The sequence below is a fragment of the Ips typographus genome, linkage group LG1 (assembly GCF_016097725.1).
Source record: "Ips typographus isolate SLU linkage group LG1, UJ_Ityp_2.0, whole genome shotgun sequence".
NCBI classification, from domain to species: domain Eukaryota; kingdom Metazoa; phylum Arthropoda; class Insecta; order Coleoptera; family Curculionidae; genus Ips; species Ips typographus.
The window spans coordinates 2,299,125-2,326,368 of record NC_138422.1 but is presented as its reverse complement, the minus strand read 5'-3'; the positions used below and the strand labels follow the sequence as shown (position 1 = coordinate 2,326,368).

The 27,244-nt window shown below is 34.2% G+C and overlaps 2 long non-coding RNA genes across 2 annotated transcripts in view; both read left to right on the top strand.

Moving 5' to 3' along the window:
* LOC145737987 (uncharacterized) overlaps positions 1 to 27,244 on the top strand; it is a 71,210-nt gene that overhangs the window by 13,677 nt on the left and 30,289 nt on the right. Inside the window, exon 2 of the long non-coding RNA XR_014180541.1 lies at positions 8,270 to 8,351. This is a non-coding gene — a long non-coding RNA (uncharacterized LOC145737987). The remainder of the gene's footprint in view (positions 1 to 8,269; positions 8,352 to 27,244) is intronic.
* LOC145734967 (uncharacterized) lies at positions 8,695 to 9,190 on the top strand. Its single transcript, XR_014179565.1, has 2 exons — positions 8,695 to 8,877; positions 8,912 to 9,190. It is a non-coding gene; the product is annotated as an uncharacterized LOC145734967 (long non-coding RNA).

The window sequence follows — 27,244 nt, the reverse complement described above, 5'->3', positions numbered from 1 at the left end:
TTCGCTCAAAATATCACAAAACATTTTGAAATATGCTAACAATGTCTCAAAATACTAATATTAATAGGTAATTGAGAGTATTACCTTAAAAGTACCTCAAAATGCCTCGTAATAGTGGCAAAGTACCTCATAATACCTCGGGTGTGTACACCAAAATACAGTCAAAAGTCACTCAAACATTTTTATCATATACGTCAAACGTTTGAGGACTTTGAAGTAAAAACTATGAGAAGAACCATTTGGTCTGTAGAACAATTTATTTTATTTTTGTTTCCTACATACTCTAAAATGGTGAAGAACGTACACACCTACAGTTTTTCTAAATATTGTAAAGAAGGTTTTATTCGTTGATTATTAGAGCCATCCTAATAATGACTAATGAATACAAACTCAACCCGTATTAAACACAATTTTGCATAAACCTGTGAGATTTTATTTCCTTTTCGTTCGCTGTTTTTTATTTAAAAATTACAAACATCTTCGTTTCCCACTACGCAATAAGTACGTAAAACTGGCATCGTAATTTTTTGTCTCGGTCTGCGCATAAATCTCACATTTTATTGCATATTAGAGCAAAATTTGCATGCTACTTTTGCGATATAACGAGCCTGTCTGAACATCGTACAGGCTCGGTTGATTGAGCAACTTTGTGGGTAAATAAAAATGTATTCAAATCGGTCTCAGGAAGTCGGGGATTAGCCGAGCCGACCGCAAAAGGGCAATGAGATCGGACAGTTATTCGATTAAACTCTTTCGTTTTAACCACCTTTTTGATTTTTTTTTTCGAAACAGTAATCGGTTCTAACTGTTTCGGAAAAACTTGATAGATTAACTACCCACAAGCGTCAAGATAAATTAGATTGTAAAATTAATAATGATTGTTAGAGTAATAATTTGTAATATAAATTAAAATAACATTTTTTTAGTGCTCAAGATTACTAAAAAGTAAAAATTTAAGCTGAATTAGTTAAAAAGTCGATGCAGCAAATTTGTTGTTTTTCAGACTCTTAAATTTCCATTTACTTTCGTGGCCCAGCCGTTCTCAAACTACCATCAAGAGTCTTTTTTAAAAAAAAATATTTTAACTATAATTTTAATGGTCCCCTTTTTTTTAAACAATAAAATAGAAATATTAAAATTACATTGGAGTCATCTTTAACTAACTTAAATTTTAGTGAAGTTGTTTCGGATATCGTCTATGTTCCTGAAAAGTTTTTAGTTTTCTTTTTTGTAACTAAAAGTTGCTTTAAAAGTTAGCTTTGCTCAGTCTTTAAACTTGATTCAGATTGGTTATTGGCCAGGCAAACTGTTTTTAGTAAGTACACACATAAAAGTGCTTAAAATTCTAAAAATTCTCATTTACAATTACACTCACAATTTGATTATGTAGGTATTTATTATATTGTCTGAGTATTAATAATTTTTTAGTAAAAACTTTTTTTGCCCAAGTTTTCCGAAAAATCTACCACTGTGCTTAGTTTGTAGGGATAGTCAGGGACAAAATCGTCTGTAAAATTCACTTAGATTTATAAAATTACTGTTTTAAGCACATTTTTAGAATCCTCATTAAACTTCCTATTGTATAGCTTGAAAAAACACTTCAAAACATGGTACAGTCAGGGAGAAAAGGGTTATTAAAATTTGAACTGCCAAAAACAAAGTTTGTAGGGACAGTCAGTGACAAAATCGCCTGTAAAACCCACTTGGAGTAAGAAAATGACTGTTTTAAGCACATTTTTGGAATCCTCATTAAATTTCCTAATCAATAACCTGAAAAAACACTACAGAACATGGTACAGTCAGGGAGAAAAGTGTTATTAAAATTTGAACTGCCAAAAACACAGTTTGTAGGGACAAAATCGTCTGTAAAACCCACTTGGAGTAAGAAAATGACTGTTTTAAGCACATTTTTGGAATCCTCATTAAATTTCCTAATCAATAACCTGAAAAAACACTACAAAACTTACTACAGTCAGGGAGAAAAGTGTTATTAAAATTTGAACTGCCAAAAACACAGTTTGTAGGGACAGTCAGTGATAAAATCGCCTGTAAAACCCACTTGGAGTAAGAAAATGACTGTTTAAAGCACATTTTTGGAATCCTCATTAAATTTCCTAATCAATAACCTGAAAAAACACTACAAAACGTACTACAGTCAGGGAGAAAAGTGTTATTAAAATTTGAACTACCAAAAGACAGTTTGTAGGGACAGTCAGTGATAAAATCGCCTGTAAAACCCACTTGAATTTAGAAAATGACTGTTTTAAGCACATTTTTAGAATCCTCATTACATTTTCTATTTGCCAGCTTATAAAACACTACAAAATTTGGTACAGTCAGGGAGAAAACCGGTGTCAAAGTCTGAACTGCCAAAAACACAGTTTGTAGGGACAGTCAGGGATAAAATCGCCTGTAAAATCCACTTGGATTTAGAAAATGACTGTTTTAAGCACATTTTTGGAATCCTCATTAAATTTCCTAATCAATAACCTGAAAAAACACTACAAAACGTACTACAGTCAGGGAGAAAAGTGTTATTAAAATTTGAACTACCAAAAGACAGTTTGTAGGGACAGTCAGTGATAAAATCGCCTGTAAAACCCACTTGGAGTAAGAAAATGACTGTTTTAAGCACATTTTTGGAATCCTCATTAAATTTCCTAATCAATAACCTGAAAAAACACTACAAAACGTACTACAGTCAGGGAGAAAAGTGTTATTAAAATTTGAACTGCCAAAAACACAGTTTGTAGAGACAGTCAGTGATAAAATCGTCTGTAAAACCCACTTGGAGTAAGAAAATGACTGTTTTAAGCACATTTTTGGAATCCTCATTAAATTTCCTAATCAATAACCTGAAAAAAACACTACAGAACATGGTACAGTCAGGGAGAAAAGGGTTATTAAAATTTGAACTGCCAAAAACACAGTTTGTAGGGACAAAATCGTCTGTAAAACCCACTTGGAGTAAGAAAATGACTGTTTTAAGCACATTTTTGGAATCCTCATTAAATTTCCTAATCAATAACCTGAAAAAACACTACAAAACGTACTACAGTCAGGGAGAAAAGTGTTATTAAAATTTGAACTGCCAAAAACACAGTTTGTAGGGACAGTCAGTGATAAAATCGCCTGTAAAATCCACTTGGATTTAGAAAATGACTGTTTTAAGCACATTTTTGGAATCCTCATTAAATTTCCTAATCAATGACCTGAAAAACACTACAAAACGTACTACAGTCAGGGAGAAAAGTGTTATTAAAATTTGAACTGCCAAAAACACAGTTTGTACGGACAGTCAGTGATAAAATCGCCTGTAAAACCCACTTGGAGTAAGAAAATGACTGTTTAAAGCACATTTTTGGAATCCTCATTAAATTTCCTAATCAATAACCTGAAAAAACACTACAGAACATGGTACAGTCAGGGAGAAAAGGGTTATTAAAATTTGAACTGCCAAAAACACAGTTTGTAGGGACAAAATCGTCTGTAAAACCCACTTGGAGTAAGAAAATGACTGTTTTAAGCACATTTTTGGAATCCTCATTAAATTTCCTAATCAATAACCTGAAAAAACACTACAAAACGTACTACAGTCAGGGAGAAAAGTGTTATTAAAATTTGAACTACCAAAAGACAGTTTGTAGGGACAGTCAGTGATAAAATCGCCTGTAAAACCCACTTGAATTTAGAAAATGACTGTTTTAAGCACATTTTTAGAATCCTCATTACATTTTCTATTTGCCAGCTTATAAAACACTACAAAATTTGGTACAGTCAGGGAGAAAACCGGTGTCAAAGTCTGAACTGCCAAAAACACAGTTTGTAGGGACAGTCAGGGATAAAATCGCCTGTAAAATCCACTTGGATTTAGAAAATGACTGTTTTAAGCACATTTTTGGAATCCTCATTAAATTTCCTAATCAATGACCTGAAAAACACTACAAAACATGGTACAGTCAGGGAGAAAAGAGTTCTTAAAATTTGAACTCCCAAAAACACATTTTGTAGGGACAGTCAGGGATAAAATCGCCTGTAAAACCCACTTGGAGTAAGAAAATTACTGTTTTAAGCACGTTTTCGGAATCCTTATTAAATTCCCTAATAAATAACCTGAAAAACACTTTGTGTGCTGTGCTGTTACAGTCACTTAGAAAAAATCTGTTTCTGTCTAGTTATATCCAGTAATACTAAGATGCGATTTAATCAGCTGATGCAACACCAAACAAATGCATTTTTACAGTCAGGCTGGCAGAACATTTTTTTTTTCAAAAATTCCCCTAGAAAAGTTACTGACAGTCGTTTAATCAAAATTTCCATAAATATACCATACGGGAGCATCTATTTATATTAACAATCAAATACAATAATTACCCAACAACTTAAGAGTTGGCAAACTAACAGCTATAATTGAAGTACCTACCGCAATTTTCCCACATCAGTTTAAACACAGCTGTCAATCACTTTAGTCGGATTACAGTTAGTTGTTTACTGCACAAAAGATTCACTGCAGGTAATCGAGTAATGAAGGAAGCATTTAATAAGCCGGGCAATTAAAATTTCGATGTTGAAAAAGGTGTGCCGACCGAAAAAAGGCTGGAGATCTCGTTATAAGGGGAAAAGTGTGTAATTTGAAAGCGCGAAATTAGTCTTGTACACTTCCTCTCGTATCGTACGGATACAATAATAAATACTCGGAACGGTCCCAAGGATTTAATCAGCAAGACTTTTAACTAGCTGCATCAATATCTCCGCAACAAATTGGTTTGGTAAATACGAGGCGGTCTTTGAAAAGATTTTTTTTTAGAAAGATTCAGGTGCGGACTTGAAGCAGCTTTACTGCTGAGGCCATCAAATTGAAAATATCTAGACACGGTCCTGTTTCACTCGAATTACCTAGCATTTTCTCGATGGGATTGACACGTCTGACTTTAAAATCAATCTAATTAGAATGTAGATGGATGCGGTGTGATTACATTGAGCAGTAGTAAAATCAAACTAATTATTAGTTCGCTTTTTAGATCTACCGTTAAAAAAGTTTTGTTTTGCGTGGGAATTAGCTTGTTAGTTTGGATTGATACACCAACTGAAATACTTAAAAAAACTCATAACCACTTTTTCAGGTTCTTTTCAACTAATTCTGATGCACCAAGTCGACAGTTGATACCTAATTAATTATTCCAATTCCAATGTGAACTATATGATTAAATTTTTCAAATTTAAAAATGGTCATTATACGTTTCTTCCATTATAAATTTTTACAGCTTTATGAAGTATACAGTGGTACAAAGAATGTTCATCTCATTTTGAACCTAATTTTGTATTTTTAAACATCATCTGACATTAAATTTAAGACTTTAATTATCGACTATCGTATTTGTATGAAGTGAATTTAATCACAACGACGACATCTTCCTGGTCGATCGATTTAGACTTTTTCCTGTCAGATTAATTGGCATTTTCGCAGTTCGTTAACCAGACAGCAGTAAATATCAATGGCGACCGGCACACGATCATTAAAATCAATTTCCACTTTAGTCCATCCTGCCTTATCAACTGATAATTGATGATTCGAGCTCGTGCTATCCGGTCTCAATCTCAATCTAGGCCTACGGCATCTCAATCATGATAATGATTATTGTACGATTTATTTAATTAGTACGTAGCGACTCTATTTACACGTTTTTGTGATTAAAGAAAGATCAAGAAAATAACAGCACTACTTTAATAATTTTATCTTATTCACTGTCTATTATTTTAAAAAAATGTATGCTTTTTCAAAATAATCACAAAAAGGAATGATTCTGAATATAGGAAAACCCTGTCCACTTATGGTTTTAACGGAAACAGTATACAGGGTGGTCCAGTTTTAAATGTCAATAATTCGTCAATCGATAGCCCGTCAAAAAACAAGTTGACATGCATTATGTCATTTTCCTGAAGAACAAAAGAGAAGGATATTATTCAAAATTGACAAAAATGTCTACTTGGGTTATTGTATTTTTTACTTTAAAATGGTTCAAAAGGATTCAAATCTGGTCATCTGTGAGGTTAACGAGTCAATTTTTGACACTGAAAATAGTCAAAAAACAGGATTTTTGGACTAATGTTTACTGGCGTTCAATTTTTTGGACTACAAGTAGTGTAAAACTGATCATTCAATCAATTTGTTTTTATTCATTTAAACGCTGGTAGCAGTCCGAATTTTGGAACTATTTTAATTCTAAAAATTAGTGTTCAAGACTAATATCGTAGCATTTAATGCCAAAATTGTTTACTTTCATCAATGAAACTTAACTTTTACTATAAAAAATAATTTAAAATTCGATTTTTCAGTCTTAAAGTACAGTGAAGCGTCTAGCAGTCAATTTAATACTGACAAAGCGTGAAATGGCATGTTTAAGCCTATGGAAAATATAAAAACAGTTTTTTAAGTCTGCTATGTCAAAAACTTGGTGAAGATAACCCTAAAACTTGATTTTCTAAGCTGAAAGCAGTTTTTAAGCCCTAAAAATAGTTCGGAGTTATAAAAAATTTAAAAGCAAAGTAAGTCTTCAAGTCAATTTTCATAAATCTAATGTCAATATCCTGTATTTAAGACTATTTTCAAGACTAAAATATTGAAATGTATTTTCAAATTATGAAAACTTACTTCAAATCCAAATTTTAAGCTTTTGATGTCACTTTTCATTGGTTCAGAGTCACTTTTTGGTGTCCAAGAATTTTCAAGGTTGAAATGTGTGAATTTGTAGTAAAAAATTCTCGATAAAGTAGTTTTTCATGGCTACAAGTCAATTTTCACTACTAAAGTTTTTCAACTAATCTGAAAACTATAACAACCGACTGAAAGAGAGTTTTTAAGCCTCTCAAGTCAATTTTCATAGTTTCCAAGTCAATTGTCAAGGCTAAAGTCTTTCAATTTGTCTGAAAACTGGTTACAAATACAATTTTTAAGCCTCTCAAGTCAATTTTCACCGTTTCAAAGTAAATTTACTGGTTTCTAAGTCAATTTTCAAAACTAAAGTCTTTCAATTTGTCTGGAAACTATGAAAACTGGCTACAAAGACATTTTTTAAGCTTCTTAAGTCAATTTTCACCGTTTTCAAGACAATTTTTAAGTTGGGTTGAGTTGGTTTTGGGCCTTTGAACGTAATAACTCAATTATCTCGTAAACGAAGTTTCAAATCAGAATTTTATAAGAGATCCTTCAATTGTCAAATTGAACAAGTAAAGTAAAAAAAAAACTGAAATTTTTGCAAAATATCCAGTGACGTAGAGAATAAGGCAGAAAAATGAAAACCATTATTGCTCCAGCGGTCTGACAGTTATGACAAGAAACCGATTTTCCTTGGGAAGCATTTTTCAGGAAAATGACATAGTGTATGTTAACTTATTTTTTTGATGGGCTATCGAATGGTAAATTATTGACATTTAAAACTGGACCACCCTGTATTATCATTATCATAACTTTCGTTTGTAGGTTAGTTTTTTTACTTATATAGAAATATTTGTTATTTCCTCAACAAATTTAATAATGGAAAGTTGGACAATTGCAGGTAATTAAACTGAAATAGTGGCAATATGACATGAACTGTATGTAAAATCTACTATTTAACTTTTCATAGCTTTTTTTGAACTGTTCTTATTTTTTGACATTTTTGTTAATATAACGATTAAACACAATGTTAATGTAGACATAATGATTAGTGACTTTTTGACAGTTGTGGACAGTGTCCCGTCTTTCAGTATCTCTGAAACGATTGACGGACAAGAAATGGAACACCTGACACGAAGCTAAATATAACCGGTAGATATCTCAAAAAGGTGTTCCCAGGCGTTGACCCGATCGACTTTATCGAATAACTCTACATAAATTTGAATAGTTAATGTCCTTTCCGGCGGCCGGCCATTCGCCGTGCTCCTGTTTTCCGTTCAATATTTTCGTCCTGCTTTAAGCGCTTTTTCTAAGCGGTTTCGGTCGCGCTTGATTTATCCCTCGGTTGCTACCAGCGAAGAGTTAATTTTGCATTCGATGCGCCGGTCACTGCCGTATAACAGTCATTTTTATTTGAATTTATTAGTAACACTCCGCGGATCATCCGATTATTTCTAGTTGCTTCTTTATATTCAATGTTCGATTATTTTTGCATCATCGTATATCAAGGCTAGAAGGTCAACGAAAAATCGCCTTTACAATATCTTTGTCATGGTGTTTATTAATTTTTTTTTTTTTGAGTTTTGGTATTGACAAATTGTTTATTTATTACAGAATCTTGTTTGGAACTGAGAGTTTTCACTTCCTGAGGCAGTCAAGCTGTCTGTCAAGTATTCAGTCTTCTCTGTTCTATAAGGTAAGATGGAGTGACAAAGTTAGCGAAAGCTGCTTTCAAAGTCTTCTTAGCGCATCTGGGGGTATATATCCACTAATATTGCTTCTGTCTTCAAAATAAGGATTTTTTTGTCAAGAAAATAAAGAAAATTTATTTATTTAATTTATAGAAAAGGTACATTTTTGTAGGGATGTCAAGTGTTTACCATTATAGTTAGTTTTAGTAGGATTGTATGTAGTTATTAAGAAAATTAACAGTATTACTTGATGAACTTCAAAGGAGGTGAAAAAGGTGGTACGTGGAGGTAGAAGGTGGGAAAAAAGGTTTTTTTGTTTTTGGTTGTTGATTGTCAAGAGAGACTTTTAATGAGAACTGGAAAGTCAGTTTTCTAAAAAATTCGAGCAAAAATCAGACTATTGAAGATCAGGGGATCTTAGAAAGCTGTTTCCTTCCAGAACGGAAGTTTCTGAGTGTAATACCGAGTGCTACCAGCAATTGTACCGTCTAGTCCACGTTATGACATGGAGCAGATTGTGATAGAGGACCTGTTCCAGAAGTGGTTAAATCGATAAGCGAGGAAGCCTCCCGGCTGTTACCGAGATACAGCCTTTGCAGGTAAAAATCCACCTCAACGGAAGATTGGTCAACTGACGGTTTATTTTGGACAATTTGGACTCTTTGACGAAGAGTTAGTTGTAAGCAGTTTGTAAATTTTTGTATTAAAGACATTTGTAGTTTCAATGATATATTTAGAAGCAGGATTTTTAGGTAGAAAGTAAGTTAGATAGGTTTAATTATTTACGTTAAAAATAACTTGACATCCCTATTATAGAATTTTTATTCAAGCTTATGTATTTAAATTTTCTTTATTTACTAGATTATTAGAATGAATGGTCAGGATGAATCTGATGCCAGTTATGATGATATTATCATGCAACTAGGAGGTGAGGGAGATTTGAGTAAATCTCATCTTCAGGATGGTAATAATCATGACACTACCAACAATTCAATAGCTAAGTTAAGATGTACTACATTGGCATCAATGCAGATTGTCTGCCATAGAAAATAAAGATTAAATCAGGGAGATGTCTTCTCTGTCCAAAAAAAGATATTTCTACAGATCTAATTTTGGAGGAATTACATATAAGAAATGTAATTTTTGGACTTACAAATAGGTAGTTATGACTTGAAATTTACGAACTTACAAGTAGGTGTTATAACTAAGAAAAGCAAGCTTTGGTCACAATAATCATTAAGAACTATATTTTGAAAGGTGATTAAAGATTATATCGTAATTTCCATCATAAACGAAGGCATAGTTGCTTCTTCTGTTAATGACGTACAGTGATTGACAAAAACTAAAGCAAACCAGAACAGGTTAAGTGAATCTCAAGTTTTTCTGGAGGTTTAGAAAATATTAACAAGTATTTCAAAAAAGTTGGATAGGGACATGCCTGTTTTTACTCTACCTTCAACCGTTTGCCTGCTATTAATTCCTGTCAGCCTTCCACAAGCTTCCAAAAGCCTTTCAACAGTCTAAAAGCTTCCGTATACTTACCTACCTTCTAAATGTTCCCGAAGGAGTTTAGGAGCTTTCAAAAGATTTTAGAACAGTCTTAGAGCTTCCGTATGCTTCTATAGCAGTTTAAACGCAATATTGAGAAGCAACTAATGGTTTCCAAATGCCTCTCAAAGTCTACTGTGCTGAAACCATTCAAATTCTCCTGGAATAGTCTAAGAACACTAAGAACAGATTTCAAAACAGTGTAAATGCTTTCTTTTTATACATATTAATGGAACTTCCTGTAATCTTGTTTTTAAGTAATACCTCCTCCTCCTCCTCTTTGCATTATCCTCCAAAGGATGTAATAACACCATTTACTCGTATATTTGATTCAGCATTTGATTCCATGCTTGCCTATCCTGTGCATATACAGTCTCATGTTTATTAAGGGTTTTGTTTTTGGTCTACCCATCTAGTTGGAGATCTGCCGCTTTTGCCTTCTACTTTCCCTTCTATGATTAGTCGTTCCATTGTTCCTGATCCTCTAGCTATCGTCTATAAACCCACATTTTTTCAAAGCCTCTATTTTGTCCATGTTTCCGCTGAGTACGTTGCAATTGGAAAGACAAGAGCATCAACTAGACGGAGTTTCGTTTTTCTGGTGATAGATATGTCTTTCCATACTTTATTTAGCTTGGTAGTCGCTGAATTTGCCATAGTCAGGCGACAACGTATTTCGCTTTCACATTTCCCTGTGTTGGTAATCAAGGAACCAAGATAATTGTTTACCACTTCATAGCCTGCAATTTCTGATATTTGTGGAGAATTGTTATAACTGACAGTCTGCTCATAATTTCCGTTATTTCTGTTATTGTTGACGCTATGATCGGTGTGTCGTCGGCGTAACGGAGGTTGTTAATCCGCCTTCCACCAACTGGTATTCCGCCTTGCCACTCATCTAGAACCTCTTACGTGTTTCTTCGTGTCATTTTAAAGCTCTCCGAGTAAATCCTGTCGATTCTGACTTTCGCGCGGTTTTTCTGGTAGAGGATGCGCACCAGTTGAACCAGGTGTTTTGGCGTTCCCATTTCCTCCATTATGGTCCAAAAGTAGCTCCAGTTTACTTTATCAAATGCTTTTTGATAGTCTACAAAGCAGAGATACATTGGGATATCAAATTTTCTAGCTTTTTCAATAAGTTGCCTGGCATTTAATTTGTTCCCTAGTTTCTTTTAAGTAATACCATCAAGTAATACCTACTCATGTTTTAATGAAACAACCACGTCCATCCGTCTTCCGCAAGTGATTAGTTATAATTTGTGCTCTAATGTTCTAAAGAATGTTCAAATTAAAATCCATTAATAACTAATTTGAAAACCAGAAAGAAAATTCCAACATTATGGCCACTTAGATTACCACATAAGGCCACTGTGCGGCGCTTATGACTTAAGTTCCAAAGTAACTGACATTTTATTCTTATTATGTGGTATTAGAGGCAATCAGGATATCAAACCATGATTTCCGAGCCGATTTGTTTGTTTTAAGAAAAAAAAGTGCTCTCAGGTTGAATTTATCTAGATATTTGAACTTCGTGTCAAAAGAACACCAAAACAGACGTACTTTACAATTTTCGAAAAAAAAAACAAAAACTGCTAAGATAATATTCAATTGAAAGCAAAGAACATTGCTGGGTGAGGATCGTCGATTTTCAAAACGTAAATATGATCGAGGCACACGCTCGTACATGTCCGAACATAAATCCAGCAACGTCTCGGCCCGATTGGTTCGTCTGCAATCATACATGCGCCGGTTTGATGTCGCCGTTTATCTTTCTCCTTTGGCGGTCGACTAACAACTCCCATAAACTGTGACCCGGGGAATTTCCCCCGTCGTTTTCTGCGGAAAAAATCGTACCCGAGAGTCCAAGAAACGTCCCTTTAATCATCGTTTTCCACATTTTTTTTAATAAGACCACGAACACCACTCCTGTTTTTTTTTATTTGCATTTTACATCTCAGAGTATCATTTTACATAGCTTAACCTAATTTTTTCTTTACTTAAGATAATTTAAAAGATTATTCACCAAATTCACCGCCCTAAGATTGTACCTCTTCTCTTGAAATGCTTAATAAAGTTATTCAGTTTTTTTATCCACTCATGTCATAATGGTTGAATAAATTTAATTTAAAATCTAAAACAATTTGTTCTACTGTTAAAATAAACATTATTGAATGATATTCTTGCAGTCAATCAATTTGAATTAATGGTTTATAGTGCAATTACCCAATGAGCGTGTTCCCCAGTTGCCATTTCCCCTGACACTCAGCCGTTGCTTAACATTCTAATGTCTATAATTGAAATGTGAAAATAACTTTATTCATTTAAATAAAATAGAGCGCGAAAAGTATCCGAGGTTGTACCTAAGCGGAATCTGGGCAGAGCTCCTGAAATTAGTTCCTTTCAGTCTGATAACAGCATTAAATCACCTCGATAATTATTTCAGTGGCCCCCGGGGGGCCGGTGTTCATAAATCGTCCGTTTCCTGCTATTTTGCTCGGTACCGGCGAGCCTAGGCGAGATGCTGAGAAAGAATGGTCATGACAAATATGCGCCTGGTAATCTCCGGCTTAAATGGGTTGCGTGCACTTGAAAGTTTCATAAACATTCCTCGGATTTACGGGAAATTGTCTCGCCAATCCGCCCTGATGCTACAAACTAGAATATATGGTTGAAACGTGCACATTCTGTGTACTGAAATTGTTTTAGCAGTCTAATGTGTGTGACCTAACCTAATGTACAAATAATAGATCATTTTGATCTATTCTATTCTGATCTGTTGAATACTTAGACAAGCTTTTCTATTTTTTAAACTTTATTTTCCTCTAAAAAACCACCAAAACTCTAGTCGGCAATATCTCGGCTGATTTTTGAGGTACAGAAATGGTAAACCACTCAAAAAATCACTCTTTTCATCCTTTTTCCAGTGGTGTCCTCAAAAATTACCTACGTGGTTTCTGTTCTACAGGGTGAGCTAAAAAGTGAAAGTTGTTAGGCTTTGGTCACTCTGTATGCAGTTCCAGTGGAAATTGATTGGTTCACAGTCCACATTCAGATTCTTTGACCTTTCTTACGCATTTTTCTCCCTTGGCACTTTTTCCGCATCTCTACTAATTTTGGAGATATTCCATAAAATTCGTTTTGGGGACTACATTCAAAAAAACTTCTATAAGGAAATATTTTATGTAAATTTAGTAATTTACTAACCTAACCTAACCTAATGCATAAATAATAGATCATTTTGATCTATTTGCTTTCTTGATCTATTCTATTCTTCTCTGACAAGCTTTTCTATTTTTTAAACTTTATTTTCTCTAAAAAACCACCAAAACTCTAGCCGGCAATATCTCGGCTGATTTTTGAGGTACAGAAATGGTAAACTACTCAAAAAATCACTCTTTTCTTCCTTTTTCCAGTGGTGTCCTCAAAAATTACCTACGTGGTTTCTGTTCTACAGGGTGAGCTAAAAAGTGAAAGTTGTTAGACTTTGGTCACTCTGTATGCAGTTCCAGTGGAAATTGGTTGGTTTACAGTCCGGATTCAGATTCTTTGACCTTTCTTACGCATTTTTCTCCCTTGGCACTTTTTCCGCATCTCTACTAATTTTGGAGATATTCCATAAAATTCGTTTTGAGGACTCCATTCAAAAAAACTTCTATAAGGAAATATTTTATGTAAATTTAGTAATTTACTAACCTAACCTAATGCATAAATAATAGATCATTTTGATCTATTAGCTTTCTTCATCTATTCTATTCTTCTCTGACAAGCTTTTCTATTTTTTAAACTTTATTTTCCGCTAAAAAAACACCAAAACTCTAGCCGGCAATATCTCGGCTGATTTTTGAGGTACAGAAATGGTAAACTACTCAAAAAGTCACTCTTTTCTTCCTTTTTCCAGTGGTGTTCTCCAAAATTACCTTCGTGGTTTCTGTTATACAGGATGAGCTAAAAAGTGAAAGTTGCTAGGCTTTGGTCACTCTGTATGCAGTTCTAGTGGAAATTGATTGGTTCACAGTCCGGATTCAGATTCTTTGACCTTTCTTACGCATTTTTCTCCCTTGGCACTTTTTCCGCATCTCTACTAATTTTGGAGATATTCCATAAAATTCGTTTTGAGGACTCCATTCAAAAAAACTTCTATAAGGAAATATTTTATGTAAATTTAGTAATTTACTAACCTAACCTAATGCATAAATAATAGATCATTTTGATCTATTAGCTTTCTTCATCTATTCTATTCTTCTCTGACAAGCTTTTCTATTTTTTAAACTTTATTTTCCTCTAAAAAAACACCAAAACTCTAGCCGGCAATATCTCGGCTGATTTTTGAGGTACAGAAATGGTAAACTACTCAAAAAATCACTCTTTTCTTCCTTTTTCCAGTGGTGTTCTCCAAAATTACCTTCGTGGTTTCTGTTATACAGGATGAGCTAAAAAGTGAAAGTTGCTAGGCTTTGGTCACTCTGTATGCAGTTCTAGTGGAAATTGATTGGTTCACAGTCCGGATTCAGATTCTTTGACCTTTCTTACGCATTTTTCTCCCTTGGCACTTTTTCCGCATCTCTACTAATTTTGGAGATATTCCATAAAATTCGTTTTGAGGACTCCATTCAAAAAAACTTCTATAAGGAAATATTTTATGTAAATTTAGTAATTTACTAACCTAACCTAACCTAACCTAATGCATACATAAAAGATCATTTTGATCTATTTGCTTTCTTGATCTATTCTATTCTTCTCTTCTCTGACAAGCTTTTCTATTTTCCAAACTTTATTTTCCTCTAAAAAACCACCAAAACTCTAGTCGGCAATATCTCGGCTGATTTTTGAGGTATAGAAATGGTAAACCACTCAAAAAATCACTCTTTTCTTCCTTTTTCCAGTGGTGTCCTCAAAAATTACCTACGTGGTTTCTGTTCTACAGGGTGAGCTAAAAAGTGAAAGTTGTTAGACTTTGGTCACTCTGTATGCAGTTCCAGTGGAAATTGGTTGGTTTACAGTCCGGATTCAGATTCTTTGACCTTTCTTACCCATTTTTCTCCCTTGGCACTTTTTCCGCATCTCTACTAATTTTTGAGATATGGCATAAAATTCGTTTTGGGGACTCCATTCAAAAAAACTTCTATAAGGAAATATTTTATGTAAATTTAGTAATTTACTAACCTAACCTAACCTAACCTAATGCATAAATAATAGATCATTTTGATCTATTTGCTTTCTTGATCTATTCTATTCTTCTCTGACAAGCTTTTCTATTTTTTAAACTTTATTTTCTCTAAAAAACCACCAAAACTCTAGCCGGCAATATCTCAGCTGATTTTTGAGGTACAGAAATGGTAAACCACTCAAAAAATCACTCTTTTCTTCCTTTTTCCAGTGGTGTTCTCCAAAGTTACCTTCGTGGTTTCTGTTATACAGGGTGAGCTAAAAAGTGAAAGTTGTTAGACTTTGGTCACTCTGTATGCAGTTCCAGTGGAAATTGATTGGTTCAAACTCCGGATTTAGTTTATTTGATCTTTCCTACGCAATTTTCTTTCTTGGTACTTTTTCCGCATTTTTACTAATTTTCGAGATATTGCATAAAATTCGTTTTGGGGACTCTTCTTTAAGGAAATATTTTATGTAAATTTAGTAATTTACTAAAAAGTAAAATTGTCTAAGCAAAAAGCGATAAAATTAAACTGAGCCTGACTGATTGATAATTTTCTAGTCAATTGCGGTCGTAAAACCTCCAAAGCAACTTTGTACGTTAATCGGTAAATTATCAATATTCACAGCGTTAGTTACGCTTAATGAAAAGCGAAAATACAAATTATTAATATCGGGCCGGGTGGGGTCAATTTGCGGACGCAGCAGGACAAAATGGCGTCAATAAAATTCCGGTTTTTACGACCGCAACAACAATTTTATGGTGATTTCATAAAATCCAGGAATTAAGTGCGAACTTGACGCCCTCTAGTGGTTGCAACCAGTTTACGCGAAAAACAATAATTAAGCCAGTGGAACGGTAATTAATAGTAATTACAATTTCCTATCTATTTTTGCACCTGTACCTGCACGGCCATTTATCAATGGGGCATTTTCTAATTGACTGCTACAATCCGAGAAACTGATCCTGGGACCAAGTATACATATAAGAAGGCAGATAATTGTAAAACAAATAAATCTCGCGTATCTGCGGAGACGAGGCTGGGAGGTAAACGTACCGCTTTATAATTAAAATAAGGAAAACGTTTATTTAGATTTAGATTAACTAGATTCGGTTTGCGGTTCGGCAGTAATTAGTTTCGAGCAGTCTGCGGGCGCCATTTTGATAAACATCTGGATACTACAACGTAAAATACCCTTAAAAACACGGTCACAGATACATATCTGGTGCTTGTTAAAAGGTACTTTTCGCAAGATTAGTTTTAGACAAACTCTGAAGGATCACAAATCACCAAAACAAAATGGCAAAATGCCACATTGTTTTAAAATCTTCCTACAAGTCCGTTTTCTCCTCTTTTGTTTAATCAATATGATGGTATTTTTGATACTTTGGAATGTGCCCACAGAGAAAACCCATATCTACTTGAGCCATTAGTAAATGGTCTTTAGAGTGGGTGTCCATATAGGTAGGCTAATGCCTGTTTTGTCCTATTATGCCTCTTCGAACATTGATATCCAGCGTTTTGGAGGTCTTTCTTGTGTTCGTTTGTCTTCCATTCTGTTTTCGTGTTTATTCCAGTATTTTCTTCTCTGTCTTACCCACCTTCCTATGTCCTGTATCTCGCTCTGTTGTCTAAAGTCTTCGCTTCTGATTCTGTCGTGTATTTCCGTGTATACTTCTTATTATTTTCATTTCAACCATTCGCATCAATGCTTTCGATATGTCTGGTCTTGTTTCGGCTGCATACGTTATGACAGGTCTGATTGTCGATTTATATACTTTTATTTTACTGTTTATGTTGAGGAATTTGTTTTTCTACACAATTTCTCTTAGGCATCCTGATATTCAAGATGCCTTCATAGTATTGTTCTCTGACTTCATTCTGTAGATTTCCATAACTTGTTATATCAGCTCCTAAGTATTTGAACTGATTTACTTGTTCTACAATTTTCTGGTCCATCTCCAGTTTGCATCTTGTGGGCTCTTTTTGTTTGTGTTTTGCTGATGGATTAAAGGAGTGAAGTAATCTCTGAAGGTCGTCTTTAGAATCTGCACTTGAGCGTATAGTAAACCATTAGTAAATGGTCTTTAGATTATAGTAACTTCATCGAATGTATTAAATAATGTGAGGAATTAAGTTGTTTTTACATTATTCTAGTTCAAACTCCCCAAAAACTACAGTAAACCTCATAAAAAATTCCAATTTTAAATGTATTCCCTTTATCTCCGTATAGTAATAGCTGATAGATCATCTGCGCAGGCAGTTACATGGACACTAGAAGAAACCACATCCTCTTGGCGTTTTCGAGATATTGCAAAGCAAAAAGTAATTCAAAAACGCTTTACGCCCTTTTCCACTCTCTTTTATTTTTAAAACAACTTGCTATTTATGGTACAGAATTTTCAACCCAATTTTGTAAGACACTAATGTTCAGAATGACCTTCTTTGGCCACGTAGAACCGGGTAAACGCAGTCACAACTGGCAGTGTTAGTTTCAAACTTAAACGTTTTTTGAACATCCTGTATATGTCCAAAACTGTAGCGGTTAGCAGCAAGTGAAAGAGCAGTTCAAGGCGAACATTTTCAGCTTCTTAGAGTGGCTGAAACCCCAAAAATGGCAGAAATACCGAATTTTCAAAATTTTTATGGAATTTCGAAAAAAAGTGAAATAAGTTGAATATCTCGCAAACGGTTAGAATTAGAATGTTCCGTATTTTTATTTTTTCTTATTTTGAGTAAAGTCACAATTTTTACAAGATTCAAGAACATGACAAAAAAATGATTTTAACTTTTTGGCGTTTTTCCGATCGCGCCAGCTTTCACCAAAGGCAAATCAGGACCAATTACTCAATTGGGCCATTTAAAAGCTCGATATTAATTAAAAAACAACAAACTGCGGCCATCGGAATGATAAAATCGAGTGAAAATTACCTTGTATGGCAGTCGCGCATCCGGTCGAGGACTTATTACAGATGCAAAAGACCATGTAAAACGTAATTAGTCGATGGTATCAAAGAGGCCCGTGTTGTAAAATTCACATGAATATTATCTCCGGTTGACTGTATGTCTTATCAATGACCGTCTTGTATCTTGATGAGAATTACGATCATTAATAATTATTATCGTCGATGTTGGTATAAAAAAGCCAAAACTAGCCGTTCTCTAGTTATTAGAGAAATTCTCATTTTTCTTGTAAGTGTGAGTGTCACTGCTTTAATTGATACTAACCAAATGCTACAGTGATTATAAAAGTCCGAAAATCTTAACAGAAAAAACATCTTTTGTGAGGATTTTAAATATGTGTTTTTTTGACAGTTTGACATAAGCGCAATTTGGGTCTGACAAATGTCAATTGAAAGGGCTTTAATTTAGTCCAAACTGGACTAGAGTAACTGTCAAAATAACAGAGTTACATACTGTCAAAATGGGCTTAACAGCACTACAATTTTTACTACTGTAACATTGTTTTAATTGTCAAATTGTGACGTTTTTTGACAGTTTGACATAAGCGCAATTTGGATCTGTCAAATGTCAATTGAAAGGGCTTTAATTTGATCCAAATTGGACCTCAGTAACTGTCAAAATGACAGAGATACAAACTGTCAAAATGGGCTTAACAGCACTACAATTTTTACTACTGTAACATTGTTTTAATTGTCAAATTGTGACGTTTTTTGACAGTTTGACATAAGCGCAATTTGGATCTGTCAAATGTCAATTGAAAGGGATTTAATTTGATCCAAATTGGACCTCAGTAACTGTCAAAATGACAGAGATACAAACTGTCAAAATGGGCTTAACAGCACTACAATTTTTACTACTGTAACATTGTTTTAATTGTAAAATTGTGACGTTTTTTGACAGTTTGACATAAGCGCAATTTGGATCTGTCAAATGTCAATTGAAAGGGCTTTAATTTGGTCCAAATTGGACGTCACTGCCTGTCAAAATGACAGTGTTACAAACTGTCAAATTGGGCTTAACAGCACTACACTACACACAATCAAAGTCATCATCAGTAATGCTTTGCAAAAACTTTTTTGTCATTGATCGTTTTTAATTAAAAATTTGAGTTTCTTGCCTAGTTTCGACACTATTTTGTCGTTTACATTTTTTTCGTATGACTCATCGTTTCCGTGTAAAAATGATTTTAAAATTATACCACGAACCTAAATTTCTGTACTAAAAGTCAAAATTTTTCAATTTCTTTCCACCCGGGTGGAAAGTACTCACTTTCCACCCGGGTGAATGTCAATATGCGTTTTATCATATCTGAACTTACTTTTTATAGTTAAGAGTCGTCGTTTATTATGGTCGAAGTCATAACTACTCGTACACCTATACTACCTTATTGTTAGAGACTATTAGCAATCGATATTTCAACTGAATGATTTATTAAAAGTTCAATGAGATTTTGATAAATGGTTGAAAATAAAATAGTAAACAAACCACGGTAGAAAGTTTAATTTCAAAAACACTTTCCACCTGAGTATGTAATATACTATTTTCCAATTTGCGGAAAACGTCCCAAACAAAAGTTGTACTTACATAATAAGAAAAAGGTCTGTTCGCAAAGGCAATCTCTGACTGGTTTCCAATTCAGAAACAGTGTTGTATGTCAAGTGTGATTGGTTGAATGCTCACGTGATTATGACGTTTTCTGACTTGTGACCTATTTCTCTGATTACTAGTTACTAAAATAAGCACGATTTTTTTGCAATTTAGTCAAACGACTAGTTTTCGAGTTATGTAGGTACATTTTTCCTACAACTAGGAAAAAACCTACAAATAATGATTCAGAAACTTTCTTTCAGTTTTCCGATATTTTAAGAAAAGTAAAAACATATGTTTTAACAAATATTGTTGTAAATTAAGTCGGTTGTTGTTAATTGGTTAAAATCGGTTTTCTCCATTTTGACAGTTAATTTAAAGTTAAGCCACAAAGTGTTAATAACAGTATGTATTAGATTTTTTAATTATTATGAAACAATTTTTGAAATTATAACTATTAGACCCAAATTCGTAACAAGACGGAAGTAAACTTGCTGTTTTTTTAAAAAAATAGGCTTCCAACGTAGTTTTTACCGAACCCATTGGAAAATGGTTCGCATAAAACACAATACCTTAATTGAATTAGTAACAAAGGGTTCATCCGAGTATTACAATACAATAGATTGGGCATTAACTTGAAATTACCATACCTCCGATTGGAGGAGATACCACCTTAACGGCATTAGCTATTAATGGGTGTTGATCTGGTTGTGAAAAAGAAGGAGATAATTTATCGACAGTGCAATTTGTAAAATGGCTACTTGCACTCGAAGAAACACAAAGTGTACACAATAAAATATATCAACTAGTAACAAGGTATCCTACACACGAACCAATAAAGTGCCATTGAAATTGTAAAGTTATGCCGATCGACGCTATCTCAAATCAAAATCACGATCCGTCCAACTCGGTGCTCTTATTCAATTCGCAAGAAAGAAGTACGTATCAAAGAAAGTATGCCGCCGAAATTGTTAAAAAGTGCAAAACGAATGCGAGAGAATCGGACGAAAAAACGATCCGAGACAGGAAATTCATGCATCACGATAAAAACGTACTTCGTACCATATTTTTTGATTGTAGGTACTGTCTGATTGGTAAGTATCCAGTAGAGGATGGTACAATAAACAGTCAACAGTAAACCCAGATGCAAAGATCACATCATCTTCTACTAGTTTTTGTTTAAATTTAGTTAAGTGTTTTTCTCTATTTATTTGTCTTTTTTTACAATTTTCCATTTATTTTTTATGATCTTATTAGCAAGCGCATTTTTCTCTAAATTTGTCTTAAAATGTATCTAAAAACTTAAAGAAGAATTGTTAAGCAGGTTTTACACCGCGCTTTGATGTCAAAGAAATTCATGAATTTATTCATGAAGCTGCTTCAAAGACAAATTTTACCAGTGTAAAACAAAATTTTATGTCAAATTTACCTTCAAATAATTTTACTTCAAATTTTTCACCACATAGGACAGGTTCTATTTTCATCCAACTTATTTGATCAAACTTGCCGTTTTGCGTAATGCCAACTGCCAACAGATAAAAACGAAAAGTAAAGAGAGGTTAAAATCAGAGACTGACTATTAGTATTCAGTTGAAGCTGCAGGATTCAATACATAAATACAGTATTCAAGGCGATTATGAGATTTCAAAATATTCAAAAAACCAGAAAAATAAGAAAACAAAGTAGGAATAATCTTCTTGGTTGGCCAAACTGTTTTCATTGACAGCTTTGACATAAAAGTTTGATAGGTGTAAAACGAAATCACATTATGCTTCAAGAAATTCATGAATTTATTTGAAGCATAAAATTTGATCAAATAAATGTGTCCAATTTCTTTGAAGTAAAACTTTTAGTGTAAAACCTGCTTTATAGAATTCCTCTGATGGGAAATAATCTCTTATGTTAGTACTACACAAAACTGACGGAGAATCGTACTTTGTATGATGCGGTACCAGAGACACTGTTGGGCGCGCTCTTCTTCTTTTTTCTTCTGTAGCTCTTCTTCTTAACGCACGTAGTGGCGATTAGTTCCGGTCGGGCGCGTCCTCTCTATAACATTACCATGACAAACACCGATGCCAACGTATCTTCGCCTTTTTTTCCGGGTGTCTTGCCGAGCTAGATGGGCAGCCTCCATTCTCCATTAATCGGTAATGGAATTCGAGATTTACAAAGATGACTCGACTGTTATACGGTCCAGCTGAGATTTGATCGGCCAGGTCAATAGAATGTCACTTGATCGATTTATCAGATCAGTAAACGGACAATTTTATTACCAAACGAATTTGGCGCAGCTTATTCAACATTTTTCCTTCTTTAGAATTGTTCAAATAACATTTTGTACAGCAAGTAAAAAGTCAAACACTTGTAATAAATTCAAATAGAAAACCGATTAAATCGTATTTCGATTCAAACTCTGTTGTCAATCAGCGGGGTGGATCTCGTGTTTCGTTCAGTTTTTTCGTCACGTCATTGTGCGACAATAACCGTATGAATAACATCCATAAACATGTACTTGTTGTGTCAACGAGGTATGATGCTAATGAGGCGGCTGAACTATGCGAGAACGCCAGAATTTTTTTCAAATATCCCACGAACCTTTCTCTAAGTTCAAAACCGAAAAAAAAACAACATCAAAAGAAACGAGAACCGTTCGAAATTAATCTAGTGATTGCTCGTTAAAATCTAGCTGAGCGTAATTAAACGGAGGCCCGCAGAGTCCAAGATACTACTTCTTATAGGCCGGAACCCTCATAAGGTTCCGTCGAGATGGCGGACGTCGATAACAATGTGATGGTACCATAGAAGAGAGGTGAGGTTTTAAATTATTGGATGTTCGGTCAATCTAAACGCCCCTCAAGTGCATCTAAAAACTGTGAATTTGATCAATACAAATGATGTTTTCATTTGACGCTGAAGTTTGTCAAGTATTGGGATATTTGGATGGAAGTTATTAGCTAACAAATGTATTGAGTTTTATGCAGCCCTTAAAATCCAAAAAATAACCGAAATGCAGCATTTAAAAAGTTTTGGATATAACTGACAGAATGCGTAACCTTTTTTGTGTTTGGAACACCCTGTGTATGTTCAATCGTGTTGCGGTTAGCACGAGGTGATAGAATAATTGAGATTGGTACAGTCGCTGAAACCCCAAAATTGACGAAAATTCGGATTTTTAAAAATGTTGCAAAAAAAAAGTACAGAAATTAAATATCTCGGAAAGAATTAGATTAAAAATGTTCAGAATGATTTGCTGCACCTAGTGGAATAGGTTTACACCCACTTAGTACCGGAGAAACGTGATCCCAACTGGCAACACGTTAGTTTGATTTTCAAATACAGGGTGGTCCAGTTTTAAATGTCAATAATTCACCAATCCATAACCAATTAAAAAATAAGTTGACATTCATTATGTCATTTTCCTGAAAAGTGCTTCCTAAGAAAAATACAGTCCTTCAAATTTCTGTTTAAAAAATCGTTTTTTTTTTTTGTCATAACTGTCAGACCGTTGGAGCAATATTGATCAAATTTGGAACAAGCACTTTATTACACGTTATTACGGTCAAAAACCCAAAACTAACCCAACCCAACTTAAAAATTGTCTTAGAAACGGAAAATTCACTTAAGAATATTATTAAATAATTATTAAAAATATTATTGTAGCCAGTTTTCATAGTTTCCAGGCAAACTAAAAGACTTAGTAGTTTTGAAAATTGAATTAGAAAAGATAAAAATTTCAGAAGCTTAAAAATTGTGTTTGTAACCAGTTTTCATGCAAATCGAGAGACTTTAATACTAAAAATTGACTTGTAGACATAAAAACTACTTTTTCAAGAATTTGTTACTACAAATTCATACATTTAAACCTTAAAAATTGACTTGAACCCCAAAATGTGACTGAACTAATGAAAAGTGACATCAGAAGCTTAAAATTTGCATTTGAAGTAAGTTTTCATAATTTTAAGACAAATTTCAATATTTTAGTCTTGAAAATAGTCTTAGATGCAGGACATTGACATTAGATTCATGAAAATTGTCTTGAAAACTAACTTTTCGTACTTTTTACTTTGCTTTTCATTTTCTTCGAATTCTGGACTATTTTTAGTGCTTCAAAACTGCTTTCAGCTTGGAAAATCGAGTTTCAAGACTATCTTCACCAAGTTATTGACATAGCAAACTTAAAAAAACAATTTTTACATTCTTCATAGACTTAAAATGGCATTCCAAGCTTTGTCACTATTAAATCGACTTCTAGACACCTCAGTGCTAAAAATTCGGGTATTTCTTAATAAACTAGACTGTTTTTAGTGTTTTAAGACTGTTTTCAGTGCCTCAAATCGAGTTTCAAGACTATCTTTACAAAGTTTTTGACTTATCAGGCCTAAAAGCCAGTGTGTCCACTGACCATAGTCTTGAAAATGTTATTTCAAGCTTCTTCACTATTAAATTGACTTCTACACTCATAGGTGCAATAAATTGTAGCACCTCTAAGAAATTCAGACTGTTTTTAGTGCTTTTTAAGACTGAAAAATCGAGTTTAAGACTATTTCCAAAAGTCAAGTTTCTTCAGTAATAAAAGTAAAAAATTTTGGTACCAAATGCTGCAATAATAGTCTTGAGAACTAATTTTTAGAAATAAAATAGTCCGAAAATTTAATTTACTTCTAGACTTGTTGTCCAGTCCAGAAAATTGAGTTGTACACCAATTAAAGTCTTGAAAATATACTTTTGAGCTCTCTTTAGTCCTAGTAAAGTCAGTTCTAGCATTAAAAGTCAACTTTTATATTATTTTTAGTAGTAAAAAATGAGTTTCATGCACAATACAATCTTTGTCTTGATTTCCGGACTTTTTTTAGTTCTTGAATGCCAGTTTCAGACACTCAACCAGGATGGCAGTCTGAGAAAGCGAATCATAAGACCATTCCTAGTAGTAAACAAGTTTTTAGACTATTCAGTACAAATTTGGACTTTTACAAGTCTTGGATGTTCAGTTTCAACTTATTTTTTGATTAACTATCAAATGGTGAATTATTGACACTTAAAACTGGACCACCCTGTATATTGTTTTAGACTAGAATCTAGTATAAAACTAGTGTTTTTGGGACAATTAGAGCCTCATATTAACAAACTTGTTAAAAATCAACAGGTTTTTTACTTTTAAATGCAACTTTTGCTCTAATTTTAGTGTACATTTTTTAAAGTACATTTTGTGGACAGCTGTAACGTTCTTATCCAAAATATAAGTTGAACTTGGACTATTACAATACACCATCAAATGAAGGTATCTAATGATTTCCTAGTTTTTTTTCTATTACTATACTGGTCAATGTAATTTTGTACTTTTATTTCAACTTTTAACAAGAGCACTTAATGAGCCTGTGCTGACTTAAGACTGTACATACATACACATACCAATAACAATGCAGAAAAACTTTGATGCATTATTTATTATATATTAATAAGCTAGATAAGTGGTTGATGGCGGTTCGCTTTACCGAACCATTTGTCATTGTGTATACGTTTCTTCTCTCATTTTGCCCGGTTATTCCATAAATCATTGCAAAACCGTACCGTTCGCAGATTATTTACAGTCACAATAAAATAAATGTATCTTTCCGCGTACAGGCCGTAATATCACATGGAGCTGAGAGCAATCGCCAGTCAACCATGGGTGATACACTACCGCGATTACCAGAATACAACAAGCTTAAGCTATTTGAGGCCACAATTAAGCTTTCCTCAACATAAATTCAAGCGTCGAGGAAAACGCTTTATGTATTGTTGCTATACAGATCGAGATTGTTTCGATTTGTTTTAAGTTGGCGCACATGTGTTTTATTAATAGTTCCTTGTTGAAAGCCTGTCTACTGCTCCCTGAAATCTCAGTAGCACTGATTGTAATAATAATTGCAAAATATGATTGTATAATATCAAAAAATTAGAGACCTTCTTGCTTTGGTAGGTAATTGTGTCAGATTGTACGGCATGTAGGTAATAACCAACTATCTACTTAGACTTCTTTGGGCATAAATCTTCCCCAGTCTGCAGCCTTGCTCATCCATTTAGTTCCAGTATTTTTCCTCACGTCATCCCTCTATCTCATTTGGAGTCTTTATCTATCAGTTTTACATGGAACATTTGTCTTTCCATTGATCTTTGTGCTTTTGTTACTTTATCCATGTTGGTGGTCCATAGGTGAGGACACATTGGTTATACAGGGTGTCTAAAAAGTCTGGAACATTGCAAATATCTCGAAAACCACTAATTTTATTTTGCTCAAAGTTTTCATATTGTTCGTCTCAGATATCTGTATTCATCAACGTTCTATTTTCTCTTGCTCTATTCTGATTGGGATATCTGAATCGGTGTTCGTCATAGTTTTCAGTGAGGAGTCTTGTAGCTAAAACTGGTAGTAATTTGATATCTGCCTTAAATCTAATAATTTTGACACTCAAACTTTCAAACTTATCGTGTTTGTTAGGGTGGTTTAGGAAATTGAAACTTCATCGATGACGTGCAGTAGTTCTGTAGCGAATCCTATAGAAACAACGAATGATCATCCATCATATGATATGATCAATCATGAATTGTTTCCAACTCATCATGTCTTATTCCTTATATTTAACCATTCAAGAGCACGGAGACGAGTTCGGTCCATGTCTTCTGCAGCTTCAGTTCGCACCTTCTGCTAAGTTACGGAATGCATGTAATGGAGGTTCCTGTAACACCGTAAACGTCCTGCCAGTTACATTTCCGGCAAATTCAGTCCGTCGCAGAAGGCGGCGGCAACATTGATTTAGTGACGGACGAGCGCACCAGTTGGGTTCCTGAACTCGTTAAGCCGCTTCTCCAACAGCGGCGGGTCGTGACCCTGCAGCACGCCAATTAATTGGCCCCTAATGTTACCGCACGCGGTCTTCGGCTTTTTGCTTGTGCCGCCACACGTCCCGTTCGCTTCGAGAATGCCCTTTTGGCTACGGATGACGCCAAACGAGGTCTTTGTGCCTCTCCGATCGCTTTTTTCTGACAACTTCCAAATACCAAAAATGTAAACACACCACAAACTAAATTATTTTTACAAAAAATAGTATATTATACCTAGTAGTATTATACCTAGGGACTAAAGTGTCTTTTAATCCCTTAGCGAATTGTAGCCCAACACCAAACCTTTCGCCGCGGGATTAAAAGAACCACTTTAGTGCCTAGGTTTATATACTATTTTATGCACTTTAGAATGCGAGAAACTAAAAATAAAAAAAATTACAAAACTAACAGTGGTTACAACGGTACTCTCGTATTACTGATAGTTGTTATTGATTGTTGTTGGCATGGTGGATTCACTTAAAATTTATTGTGCCCTGGAAGTGTTGCTATGGCACAAAACAAATGTCAATCAGTTGTTATCAAACGGTGAGTCCAGAAAAATCGTATTTTTTGAAAATGAACATTGAAGAGGCCGCCCAAGAGGCCATCGCTAGCCTTCTTCCAGAAAAATCTCGCGAGGCTTACAAAAAACAGTTTCTTGTTTACCAAAAATGGTGCGTTGAACAGAATGCAGAGAATTTTACGGATGAAAAGGTGCTCCTGGCTTACTTCCTGCAGAAGTCTAAGATGCTCAAGGCATCTTCTCTATGGAGCCAATATTCCAT